At 42.1% G+C, this 13,624-nt stretch overlaps 1 long non-coding RNA gene across 1 annotated transcript in view; it reads right to left on the bottom strand.

Moving 5' to 3' along the window:
• Positions 1-3,514: 3,514 nt before the first annotated feature.
• The window catches only part of LOC142829440 (uncharacterized), a 71,748-nt gene continuing 61,638 nt past the window's right edge, over positions 3,515-13,624 (bottom strand). Inside the window, exons 2-3 of the long non-coding RNA XR_012903852.2 lie at positions 4,986-5,154; positions 3,515-3,650 (exon numbers count right to left, since the gene is read on the bottom strand). This is a non-coding gene — a long non-coding RNA (uncharacterized LOC142829440). The remainder of the gene's footprint in view (positions 3,651-4,985; positions 5,155-13,624) is intronic.

Genomic DNA, 13,624 nt, shown 5'->3' with positions numbered 1-13,624 from the left:
CCAGAATTTGATGTAGTCTTCTGTAGTCACCCTTCCCAGGGCAGAGATCACATATTATGCAGGAATAAGGGTAGCAAGGTATTGCCACCGTTTCTTCTCTGCTGCTGCAGCTGGAAGCAGCACTGACTTCAGAGCTGAGTGCACCCTCATACACATCCCACAGACCCCTGAATCAGTTCAAGGCCCTCAATGCATGTGAACTATAAATGGGGCTCAGTTATAGCCTAATCTGGAAGGCAAATGTTGGAGCAGGCAGAGGTTTAGCTCCACAATTGGCAGTTTATACAGAGTTGGTAGCCCACGCCACTGGTGCTGAGTTTTGCCATTTCTACTCATCCCCAGAGCTGGAACAGTGGTTGCAGGACATTAGACTGCAGAGCAGCCAGGTCCTGAAATCCTACCACATAGGTCCCAATGTAACCCAGATACTGAGATCCCTGGAGGGAGAGTGAAGTCTGCTCTACAGCCTTAGCTAATAGTAGAGGAGCCAAGAGGGTAAAGCATCAAGCAGGCACCCACCTGGTCTCCACTAGGCAAATTCACTGAATGTATGGACCCTCAAAAGCTTTTCTAGCAGTAGTGTTTTAATTGGCCAACATCACAACAGGAGCAGTATAATCAACATTCAATTCATTTTGTAGTTGTGCCAAAATTGAGATTACTTGTGCATGATATATGAACATGGGAATAGAATCTCATGGCTTTAGCCTAGTGATGTGTAACTTAGACTAGTGAGTGGGCCACATGAGTAGCCCTCCATCCCAGTGGGCTGCAAGATGGTCATAGCCATAACAGTTTCCCAGAACAGGGGAGTTTTACTAACTGCATGCCAAGAATTTGGAGGATACCAGTTGAACAATAGTAGTTTGGATTCAAAGAGAGCACATGGCTCTCACAGTCCATGTAATCTGCAAGCAGCACACACTTCGCTTCACATGCCTTTGCTTTACATGGGTGTCACTTGAGTAATACTGGTAGGAAAAAGCTAAGCAGATGGAAACGCTACACATGGACAATGATAAATAAAAGGTCATGTGAGCCACTCGTAGAATCCTGATGGGCAACACATGGACCACATTGGTTGCCCACTAATGACTTTAGCCCAAAAGTTACCAGCATCAATCCTGCCTCCTGACAACCAGAGTCTGTTGGCATGGCAGATGAGGGCTCATCTGGGATGAGCAGCTGAGAGATCTATGATGGCCAGGACTTACTTTCTCAAATGGGGGGAAATTATGTAACCCAGAGACAGAGACCCTGGAGAGAGAGCGAAGTCTTCTCCACTACAGGCAGTCCACGAGTTACGCGGGTCTGACTTTGCAGATGTAAGTTTGCAGATGATACCAAACTGGGTGGGGTTGCAACTTCTTTGGAGGATAGGGACATAATTCAAAATGACCTTAGCAAGTTAGAGAAATGGTCAGAGGATGAGGTTTAATAAAGAGAAATGCAAAGTGCTCCACTTAGGAAGGAACAATCAGTTCCATACATACAAGATGGGAAGCGACTGTCTAGGAAGGAGCATGGCGGAAAGGGATCTAGGGGTCATAGTGGACCACAAGTTGAATATGAGCCAACAGTGTGATGCTGTTGCAAAAAAAGCAAATATGATTCTAGGTTGTATCAACAGGTGTGTTGTAAGCAAAACTCGTGAAGTCATTCTGCCACTCTACTCTGCACTAGTTAGGCCTCAGCTGGAGTACTGTGTCCAGTTCTGGGTGCCACATTTCAAGAAAGATGTGGAGAAATTGGAAAGGGTACAGAGAAGAGCGACAAGAATGATTAAAGGTTTAGAGAACATGACCTATGAAGCCAGGCTTCATGAACTGGGCTTGTTTAGTTTGGAAAAAAGAAGATTAAGGGGGGACATGATAGCGGTTTTCAAATATCTAAAAGGGTGTCACAAGGAGGAAGGAGAAAATGTGTTCCTCTTGGTTTCTGAGGACAGGACAAGGAGTAATGGGCTTAAAGTGCAGCAGGGGAGGTTTAGATTGGACATTAGGAAAAAATTCCTAACTGTCAGGGTGGTCAAATATTGGAATAAATTGCCAAGGGAGGTGGTGGAATCTCCCTCTCTGGAGATATTTAAGAACAGGTTAGACAGACATCTGTCAGGGATGGTGTAGACGGAGCTTGATCCTGCCTTGAGGGCGGGGGGCTGGACTCGATGACCTCTCGAGGTCCCTTCCAGTCCTATTATTCTATGATTCTATGATTCTATGACTTATGTCGGATCCGCACTTATGAACGGGGCCCTCTCCCTGGTCTCCAGAAGACCAGAGGGACGGGGAGCAAAGCGGCGGAACACGCGGGCAGCGGGCAGCCCAGACACGTCTGGGCTGCCCGCCGCCCGCGGCTGTGCTCTGCTTTGCTCCCTGCCAGGGGGAACGGGGAGCAAAGCAGAGCAAAGCCCTGCCAGGGGGATGGGGAGCAAAGCAGAGCAAAGCCGCGGAGCCCGAGGGCAGCAGGACAGCCACGGCGCATCTGGGCTGTCCCGCTGCCCCCGTGCTCCGCGGCTTTGCTCCGGGCGCCTGTGATACAGCAGCTGGGGCACTGCCGGTTGGTCCCATAGTGCCGCTCTGGGCGCTAAGGGACCAACCCGGCAGCACCCCAGCTGCTCTGCCCCAGGAGTCCTGATTCAGCCACTGCTGGTCAGTTTCAGCAGTGGCTGAATCAGGGCGCCTGGGGCAGAGCAGCTTGGGTGCTGCTGGGTTGGTCCAGCGGCAGCGCTACTGGACCAACCCAGCAGCACCTCAGTTGCTCTGCCCCAGGCATCCCCAAGTCAGCCGCTGCTGAAACTGACCAGTGGCTGACTACAGGAAGCCCCTGCCTGGGGCTTCCTGGAATCAGCTGCTGATCAGTTTCAGCAGCGGCTGACTTGGGGATGCCTGGGGTTCTTAAGTTGAATCTGTATGTAAGTCAGAACTGGCATCCAGATTCAGCCACTGTTGAAACTGATCAGTTTCAGCAGCGGCTGAATCTGGATGCCAGTTCCGACTTACATACAGATTTAACTTAAAAACAAACCTATAGTCCCTATCTTGTACGTAACCCGGGGACTGCCTGTACATAAACTAATAGGCATTTGGCTTTTATTTCTTGGGGTAGAATCATGGGTTTAGCCCAAAGGTTTCAGGTTCAAGAAGACCTGTCAACCACCAGTGTTCTGTGCAAATCGGCTTATTTCACGAAGAGTGCATAGTGTCTGTAGACTTAAGTTTGGAAGTAAAATATTTTCAAAATGGATGAAAAATGCACACATGCTTATTAATGGAAGTACAGTTAAGTAATTTTAAAACAACAAGGTAATCGTTGATCCTTCCCAGATTTAGCATCCTTCCCATCTGCTTACCCAAGACTCAATGATGCAGAGACATGCTCCATTAAACACTGGTTTACATGCAAAAGCACTCAGCACTGGTATATATTTTTACAAACCCTGTATCTTCGAAGTTTACACTTCAATGCATTTGATGAGAATTCATTTCCAGATCCAAGTCTGAATTTCATTATTCAGTCCTTTATTGATCACAGAATGCACCAAATCACAAGATCAAATTGTTCTGAAGTTTGGGATATTTGAAAACCAGATCGGAATTGTATAGCTTGGACTAATCCTTAATGCCAGTATTCAATCCAGTGTGAGTAACCTGTAATTAAAGAATGTCAAAGATATTCAAGGTTTTTTATGAGTCTCTCTGCATTTGACCAAACCAAGATTTAAAAAATTATTTTGAAAAACACTGATTTCTTTTTATTCCAAATGGAATTAAGCAAAATCTGAAATGACTAGAATTCATGGAATAGAAATTCTGAGTTTTGACCAGCACAAGTTATGAGATTCACATCACAGCTTATACATCAAATAGGTTTTGATAATCTTCAAAACTGTGCAGTTTTGTAGATAAAGTGTGACCTTCCTATTGAACAACAATTAGAATTTGCAGTAACTGAAAATTGACCCAAATAAAAAAAAACAACCCTACCATTCTATTTCATTACTGAAGCTCACTGTGAATTACAGATTGTAATTATGATTTAAAAACATTATTACGAAAGCAGACATGGCTACAGAAAATGCTTATAGATGTGAAATCCATGATGCTAATGCCTTCTGGTTTTAGCCAATTTACATAACTGCCAGACTTAAGCTTCCTAACGTTCCCCGGTTCAAATAGTGTCCAATTGTGTTACCAAGAGAAGCATAACAGCTTTTTCAAATTAAACTGTCACTACATTTCCTCTCAGTTTCTCAAAGTATGATTGGAGAGGTCCACTTTCAGTGAATGAGAAAAGAAATGTTTCTTGGCAACTAATGTATTTCATTTCAGTATTTATTCAACCCACTTTCCATACCTACGATGAAGGGGGAAAACCCATAGACTTTATTTGACATAAAACTGGTGGCATAATTTTTATGAATTAAATACCAGCTCTCTGCTGGATATCACTAAAAAAAAATCCACCATAGTAGCTTTTACATAGATATTATTAGGAAAAAGTGATCTCAGGTCAACATAATGAATGTTTAGCAGTCTTATTCCACCAAGCATAAGCAAATGCTTTTTTATTATTATAAAACAGCACCCCCAAATAAAACTAATATAATATGAATATAGTTTAGGTTGGGATGGGGAACCTCAGGATCCCAGCCCCTGAAGTTCAGTCCACACTCCCTACATCATTGGGGAGCCCCCCTCCTTCACCCGCTGCTCTACTGTAATGAAGAATTGTTTGTAGGTTTTTGTTGTTGTGGGTTTTTTTTATTTCTTCTTAGTTGTGTGTTGCCCCGGATGGATTTTTCTGTGGATCAGCAGCCCCTGACTCCAAAAAGGTTCTCCACCCCTGATTTAAGTAGAAGGGCAAGGAATAAATTCACCTCTTGTGCCAAGGGTGACAAGCCAGGTCACACCAAGAACAACTGAATGTGACACACAAATTAGCTCAAATTAGGGGATTTCTCTATAGCCCTGAAGGATAGTTACCTCTAGGAGAGCCATTTGGTAGGTGACTGGTCCAGACAAAAAGGAGTGATCAATCTATAGACTCCACCCACTCACTTGACTCCTTGTGCTGGGCGGTGATCTTGTGTGTTCAGCAAACTCCAGGACATAGAATCTCTAAGTTGGTGTTAGGCACTGCAGGATTTCAAAGCTGAAAAGAGAATTTAAGAGGTGTTGGATGCTGACTGGCCATCACCAGGGCATTGACAGATCACTGGGGAAAGGAGAACTTTAGTCTATTTTCTTGACCAAGGCACAGACTGGACCTTAGAATGACAGCTTGATGCAAAGTTTATTATATTCGTATTATATTATATTTAGCACCTGGCTGGTGTTCCTGCTGTAACTCCTGATGCATAGCTTCAACTGTACGTGTGATTCAAGTCATCAAAGATCATCATCATAGGTCAAAGTTCTCAAATTGTCTCAGAAGTCTGCTTGATTTTTCCAGAAATGGAGAGGCCCAATTCAGGGTAACCCTGGAAAGCAGTCTGATAACCAGCCCCACTCTGGTTTAGCCAGTGAGGTAAAACTGCAGGCATAGCAGAAGTACAGACTGGAACTTACAACTGTTGTGATCGCCACTGAATTTGTCAGGCAGGTGTGCCTGGGCTTGAACTTGTAGGATCACTTTATGTGCCTGAAATTTGGTAACCTGGACCTGCAATGTAAATAGCATTCTCACTATATCTGTCAGAGTGATTAGCTTTTGTGGGATCAATGCTCACCTTGTCAGCGCTAGCTCCCTTATTGTTAGCAGGACTTGGCTGCTCAAATAGAGATATTAGGACATGGGTTCTTGTGCCTAGTGGTTAGAGCAAAATCAGAGTCACAGCTGGGTTATCTGGAATAAGACAAGGCAGGAATCGGACTGGAAACAAGCTCGGACTGCGATCTCACACAGACATAGGCAAATGCATTGATCAGCCACCCAACTTCAGCTGTTGCTGGCTTCAGAAGTTGGTGTGCTGGCTCTTCCCATCAGTCAGGCAGCCAGCTAAAGGCCAGGCTTCTGAATCAAATATGAACTGATTACAGAATATTCTTCTCAGAGATACAGCAGAAATTGTCTACAATAAGGTCCTTAAATTATCTGTCAAGTACTGAAATTAGCTTATCTAAGGTATGTTATGTACATGCACTATAGAACTGATTAAAGTTGAATGTCAAGGTTCCTTTTTTGTAGCTAGCAAAATTCTCTTTTTTGACAACAGTCCTCTATGTCATCTCTGACCTCCTGGACTGCTGAGTTTGATGCTTTGCATCATGACAGTCTGCTACTACCAATTTTTTTCCCAGGAACATACCTAGCAACTTATTAAAAAAAAACACAACCTCCCACACAACATAAACAATGCTCCCCCCCCCCCCGCCCACCTTAACCTTTAATCTCCTCAATACTAACTTTTAATCTTCCTGTGGTTTACAGCTTCTAAGCTAGTTTCAGGTTTTTCGAGTTGCTTTTGCAACAAAAACACAGAACAAAACAGAGAAGCAACTTGCTATCTGTATAAGAAGTTTTGCTATCTGTAAAAGATGTGGCTAGTGTTACTCTGATTTTTATACTCTGTGGCTAGGGTTTTTTATACAGATAGCATTTTTCTATCTATATAAGATGTGGTTAGGGTTATTCTGTTTTTTAATTGCAGCTGCTGTGAAAGATTTTTTTCTGTTAACCCATAACCTGTCTGCCTCTGGTATTTTCATGTTCTGTGATTTTTCAGGGATTGCAATTTTCAGCTAATGCATCCAGGGCTCTTAAAGAAAATTTTTCTTCTACTTGAAATCTCAGGTAAAAAGTTTTTACAAACTACATTTCTCTGTGATAGAAGATATTCATCCAATATAGCTGGAATCGTCTCAAAATCATCTTTGTGACAGTTTTCATAAAGTCAAATGATTCAATAATATGCTCTGTTTTCTTTCCCATAGCATAAATTAAAAAGCCCATCCACATAGCTTCAGTTTCCTTATATGTCATAGCAATTTGAAATATTATGAAATACCGCTTTCCAGATTGTCCATTGTGAAGGTTCGTCAAAGCTCAATTTCTGTAAGGCACTGAAGAGTAGTAGACAGTTCAAGAGAGTTCGCTGTGAACATCACTATGAATGTCTGATCTTCTATGATGTACTTAAATATTATGGTGATTGGTGCTAGCAGGCCTGCCAAAATGGAGGACAGAGTGGGATGGACAATTGCCCTGGGGGCCTGGCGATTCAATGGGACCTAGTCCCTGGCCCTTTAAATCACCCCTCGAGCACTGTGCTGTGCACTCTGGGTGGCTCTGAGATCTATGAGGGGTGTGGAGTGCTCCATATTGCACAGAGAGCTGGCTACCCTTGACACTGCCCCTTCCACCTGAGGCCTCACCTGAGGATCCCCTCCACCTTGACATGGGGCACAAACAGGCTGTTGGCTCCCCTGAGTGCTGTTGAAACTCTAAGGCCTAATCTACACTGGGAGTTTAGGTCAAACTTAGCCACAATAGGTTGATTTTCTAAACAATGAGTCCACAATACTACGCCAACTCCATCAACCTAAAGTGTCATTAAAGTCCATTTCTGAACTACAGCTTTCACAAGGAGTAATCACTAAATTCAATCTTACATGGTCGACTTTCCAGTAGTGGAAAAGCAGTGCTGTGACAGTCAATGTTCTTCACCATCAGGTGGTGTCCCACAGTACCCTACAATGACTGGTCTGACCAGGACTTTCAACTCTACTGCTCTCCAGGTGAACAGAAAAAGCCCCAGGAAAATTTAAGGCTACGTCTACACTGGCCCTTTTTCCGGAAGGGGCATGTAAATTTCACCAGTCGTCGTAGGGAAATCCGCGGGGGATTTAAATATCCCCCGCGGCATTTAAATAAAAATGTCCGCCGCTTTTTTCCAGCTTTTAAAAAAGCCGGAAAAGAGCATCTAGACTGGCCCCGATCCTCCGGAAAAAGTGCCCTTTTCCGGAGGATCTTATTCCTACTTCAAAGGGCACTTTTTCCGGAGGATTGGGGCCAGTCTAGACGCTCTTTTCCGGCTTTTTTAAAAGCCGGAAAAAAGTGCGGACATTTTTATTTAAATGCCGCGAGGGATATTTAAATCCCCCGCGGATTCCCCTACGACGACTGGTGAAATTTACATGCCCCTTCCGGAAAAGGGGCCAGTGTAGACGTAGCCTAAGTGTCCAGAGTGGTGAGCAGACCTCAGAGCAGGCAGCACACCAGACCATGAATTCAAGTTCCATGAGCTGCATGAGTTCTCAGGGTCGCAGACAAGCACCAGCATATAGGAGATCCTGGACTTCATTATCATGTGCGGAGAAGAATTTGTTCTTGCAGAACTAAGAACTAGCAAAAGAAATTCAACCAACATGGGCTAACTCACTGCTGGAGTTGTTTGGACATTTTCCAAAGGAACGCTTTTCCCACTGGAAAATACCAAATAGATTAAATTGAAATATATCTCAAGAATGTTCCTGGGAAGCCCATCTGCTTTTCTGCCAAATTGTTCACCTCTTTGGCAGCCTCCCTAGTGGACCACTACAAAGCTAAGAGACTGGAAGCTCTAGAAATCCTGAGTAAAGCCACGGTTTCCAATATTCCTAGGCTTTCAGCTGTGTTTTTAATTAGAAGCAAGGAACCAACTGTATTACAGTGTTGTCGGGGGGGAGGGGAGTTAAAAGCACCTTGGTATTTTAGGGTACGTCTACACTAGCTTGTTAGTTTGAGCTAGGTAGGGTAATGAGGGCAAGCGGAGTTGCAAATGAAGCCCGGGATTTAAATATCATAGTTACAGGCTGGGGACCAACCAGTTAAGTAGTAGTTCTGCAGAAAAGGACCTGGGGGTTACAGTGGATGAGAAGCTAGATATGAGTCAACAGTGTGCCCTTGTAGCCAAGAAGGCTAATGGCATATTAGGATGCATTAAGAGGAGCATTGCCAGCAGATCCAGAGATGTCATTATTCCCCTTTATTCGGCTTTGGTGAGGCCACATCTGGAGTACTGTGTCCAGTTCTGGGCCCCCCACTACAAAAAGGATGCGGACGCATTGGAGAGGGTCCAGTGGAGGGCAACCAAAATGATTAGGGGTCTGGAGCATATGACCTATGAGGAGAGGCTGAGGGACTTGGGTCTGTTTAGTCTGCAGAAGCGAAGAGTGAGGGGGGACTTGATAGCAGCCTTCAACTTCCTGAAGGGAGGTTCCAAAGAGGATGGAGAGAGGCTGTTCTCAGTAGTGACAGATGGCAGAACAAGGAGCAATGGTCTCAAGTTGTGGTGGGAGAGGTCCAGATTGGATATTAGGAAAAACTATTTTACTAGGAGGGTAGTGAAGCATTGGAATGGGTTACCTAGGGAAGTAGTGGAGTCTCCATCCCTAGAGGTGTTTAAGTCTCGGCTTGACAAAGCCCTGGCCGGGTTGATTTAGATGGGATTGGTCCTGCCTAGAGCGGAGGGCTGGACTTGACGACCTTCTGAGTTCTCTTCCAGTTCTGATTCTATGATAAGGGGATGGTTGGATGAAATAACATGATCTTGGTAACTAATTGACCATTCATTTCCAGTTGGAAATAGGTCAATGGAGGGATGATAGGAGTTGCTATAGGGAACTTTCTGGGTGTCTGGCTGGTGAGTCTTGCCCACATGCTCAGGGTTTAGCTGATTGCCATATTTGGGGTCAGGAAGGAATTTTCCTCCAGGGTAGATTGGCAGAGGCCCTGGAAGTTTTTCGCCTTCCTCTGTAGCATTGGGCACAGATCACAGCTGAAGGACTCTCTGCATGTTGGGGCCTTCAAAGTATTGAAAGGCTTCAATATCTGAGACATAGGTGAGAGGATTATTCTAAGAGGGGTGGGCGAGATTCTGTGGCCTGCACTGTGCAGGGGGTCAGACTAGATGATCATAATGGTCCCTTCTGACCTTAAAGTCTATGAGTCTATGAGTCATCATTTGTATTTATTATTCTAAATGTCTTCTATAGGATTTGGCAAGGGAGCGACCTGGCACTCTAACCATAAATATTAAAATAATTCAAGCAGAAGCTTTTGAAAGATACCATTGGATACCATGCTGTGTTTTAGTCTCTAATATTATCTCAGGGTACGTCTACACTGCACACTTACTTCGAAATAAGCTATTCTGGAATAGTTACTCCAAAATAGCTTATTTCGAAATAGCACGTCTACACTGCAGGGAAGCCTCAACATTAGTCTGAAGCAGGCTTCCCTAATGTAGATACGCAATTTTGATTTAGAGCTCCAGGAGGCACTGGGGAGGAATAATTTAGAATTGCCCTGGTGTGGGGCTATATTGAAATAGCAGGAGTGGAGCGTCTACACACAACTTATTTCGAAATAGTTATTTCAGAATAGGTGTTATTCCTCATAGAATGAGGTTTACAGATTTCAGAATAGCCATCCATTATTGTGAAATTATTTCAAAATAAGGGAATGGCTTTGTAGATGCTCTCATTGTTATTTTGAAATAACACTAGTTATCTCAAAATAATGGTGCAGGGTAGATGTACCCTCAGAAAACATTTCTAGTTTCAAGTAGAATTTTGTTTTTGTTTTACTTGCACTGTGCCTTGTGTGATCGATTCGTATTTGAAAACATGATTAGTGTTTTTATAATAAAGACTATGCCCAAATAAGCTAAAAATAGATTACACGAATAACGTTAATAAACACTGAAAACCCAAAGTGATCAGCAGAAGATTAAGTAATGATCAGATCTCATGGGCCAGCACTGTCTAAGTCAACTCAGTTAATTAACTACTGTAATGAGTTATTGATAAGCTTTTTACAGATGCTTCTTCTTTTCTATCTACCTGCACAAAGATGATAGTTTGTACTGATCATTTATATCTTTGTCTTCTTTATATTCCTTTCATTCACCTCTAAGGAGTTGGAAGCAGTTTTATGAACACCATAACAACTTCTGTACCTCTCAGGGGTTTTGTGTCAGTTAACTGACGGCAAATCACTTTGAGAGAATTCCATGAAAGATTCAAAGAAATATAATTAAAATTTAAAAAATGGAATACGTTTTAAAAACTAGGACTCATAAAATAGTAAGGATATGAAAACAAGCATTCAGTTTAGGAAATGCCAAGAATTGTATGTGCTCTGCCAACTTAATCTCAGTACTATCACATTCCCTTTTTATTTTACGGAATTCTTTAATACAATGAAAATACCGCACAAATACAAAGTGGCACTGGCCCATTGAAAAACAGATTTACTCATGCTGCCCTTCTCCTCTAGTTGACCTGTATCTACTGTACTCAACATTCTAAATACACTATCTTTTTCTTTAACGTGATACAGGATGAATTTTACTAACACACTGAAGTTTTAGTTAGGTGATATATTTGTTACTTTATGGACACTGATCAAAAACTTGATCTAAATATTTCATTCTGGCAGTAAGGAAATAAAACATCAGCTATATCTCTGCAAACATTAGGAATAACTATTGTTTCCAAAGTCCTTGACCTTTCAATTCATCTTTTAAAATTACCATGTTACATCTGAGAGTTAATATGAAATATAATGCAGCTGTATTTATTGAACTTACCCATTTTGTGCAAAGTGATTAGAAGTGGCCAATTTGTCACAGCTGTCTGAGTGTGTGGCAGAATTAAACAATTCTTAATTATATTTTGCTAAAATAACGGGAGGACAAAATAATGAAAACAGCACCCGAGAAAGTGTGTGTGGTTTAGCCCAGGTCTTTGCCAATAACAACTCTTTGTGCTGATCAGCAATATCCTGTATTCTAAAAAAATGACTCATATAGAGTACAGGCTGCAAACCAATATTTCTCCTCATGATATTTTTTTGTGTAATATTCCCCTCCACTTTGTTTAACCATTAAGTGTATAAAGGTCATACACCACCTTTGATCCATACATGCAATTCTCATTGCCATCAACACATCAAAAGCAGAAGATTGTCTAGAATTTGTGTGCTATTAAAATCCCCTTCTCCCTCCTCCCCCCCCCATCTCCTTCTTCTGGCTAAAGGAGATTTTCTTTTTCTTGCTAGCATCTTCTAAAGTGGAAATGTGAGAGGAGGGAGAAAAATCAGCCTCATCTCTGACCATCCCATGAAAAAGTTTCAGTTCTTCTAAACCATTGGACCAGTTTTCTTAGGTTGCCAGAGTTGCCTGATGGTGTCAGCTACTCCTGTGAGCAGTGTTATAATGGATGATTCTGCCTAAATCTATGCAGAGAAAATCAACAGCATTCTCAACTCAGCCAGGCACAACAGGAAGTGTTCCATTGGTCTTTTTGATTTTGCTCAGTTCTAATGCGTCAATTACACTTGTTTCTGTATGTTAAAAGACCTGGACAGAGCACAACATCAGTAACAAATAAAAACTCATCCATGCACTTTAGGAAGCATTTGAATAGAGCTTCCATAAATCATATTATACTGTTCGGTACCAAATGACTGACAATTTCCTCTTTTATTATTGTAAAGGTGATTATTAACCACCTAATTTAGATTTTATAATAGAAAGTGACAGCTTAATTCGTTGAATTGCTAGCAACTAAAAAGCAAATTAAAGTTGAAATCTTGGCATTATCCAAGGATGCACAGCAGCTTTGGCAAGCTGAAAAAGGCTATTAAAACCTGTTATTAGTTAGAAGAGAGCCTTCCTAGTCTCATTCAATACTTGTGCCTTTTTTCTGCATCATTTATTTATTATGTGCATATTTTTAATAAAGCAAGAGCTTTTGTGGCAATTTCAAACATGGTCAGACAGGACTGCAATCTTTCTGTTAGTTTGAGTTTTGGTTTAGATTTTGCCTTACTGTTTCTAAATTGCACCTTTTTAAGTTATGGAAAGCCAAGCACCTTCTATGAAGTGCTAATCATCTTCAATTCACGATGTATTTCAAACTGAGAAGATGTAGAACTTCCTTGGACTGGCTTCTATGCATCTTAAGGTAACCTTTCAAAATATAACCATGAATTCTCTTGCTTATTTTAGTAGTATCATTACAGCAACCAATTCCAGCTTTGAGGGCTTATTTGTACCAACCTAGTGGAAAAGGGAATCAAAGAGATGCTAAACTAGCAGATGTTCTGTTAAGTGGTCATTCAGATCTTAAAATGCTGTTAAGAGTATTGCTGTAGTTTGTGTCTGGCTTCACTTGGCCGTGCATAAAAAGGCCCCTCCCCAGATTTTCTCAGCCCTTAAAAGATACAGTCCATCATAACTCAGATGCACTAACGTAGTTGCAACAGGAACAACAGTCCCAAACCATAACTGGGTCCAACTGCACTACCCTGCTCCATCCAGATCCTCCCATACCATTAGGCAGAAGTGTCTTGTAGATTTGACAAATGCAACAGGAATTCCCTGGTAACATGTTGGGGAATTGCTACTATAGAAGTTCCACTTGATGCCAAAAGAGAGAAAGTAGAACCACTTTTGAGGTCCAGGAAAGCAATAGATCCTAAGGAAGTTAGAGACCTATATTCCTTATGCTTGCTCTAAAAGGGAGGTTTTCATAGTTGTTGGAAAAAAGAATGCACAACTCCTTTAATTATACTTTATATCTCCTTTATGCAATTATCTATGATTTTCTTAGTATGACTTGTCTTTTGTTCACAT

This window comes from Pelodiscus sinensis, chromosome 4 (genome assembly GCF_052426305.1).
Source record: "Pelodiscus sinensis isolate ZL-2025 chromosome 4, ASM5242630v1, whole genome shotgun sequence".
In the NCBI taxonomy this organism is placed as follows: domain Eukaryota; kingdom Metazoa; phylum Chordata; order Testudines; family Trionychidae; genus Pelodiscus; species Pelodiscus sinensis.
The sequence above is the reverse complement of the archived record's forward strand: the minus strand, read 5'-3'. Positions and strand labels throughout refer to the sequence as shown.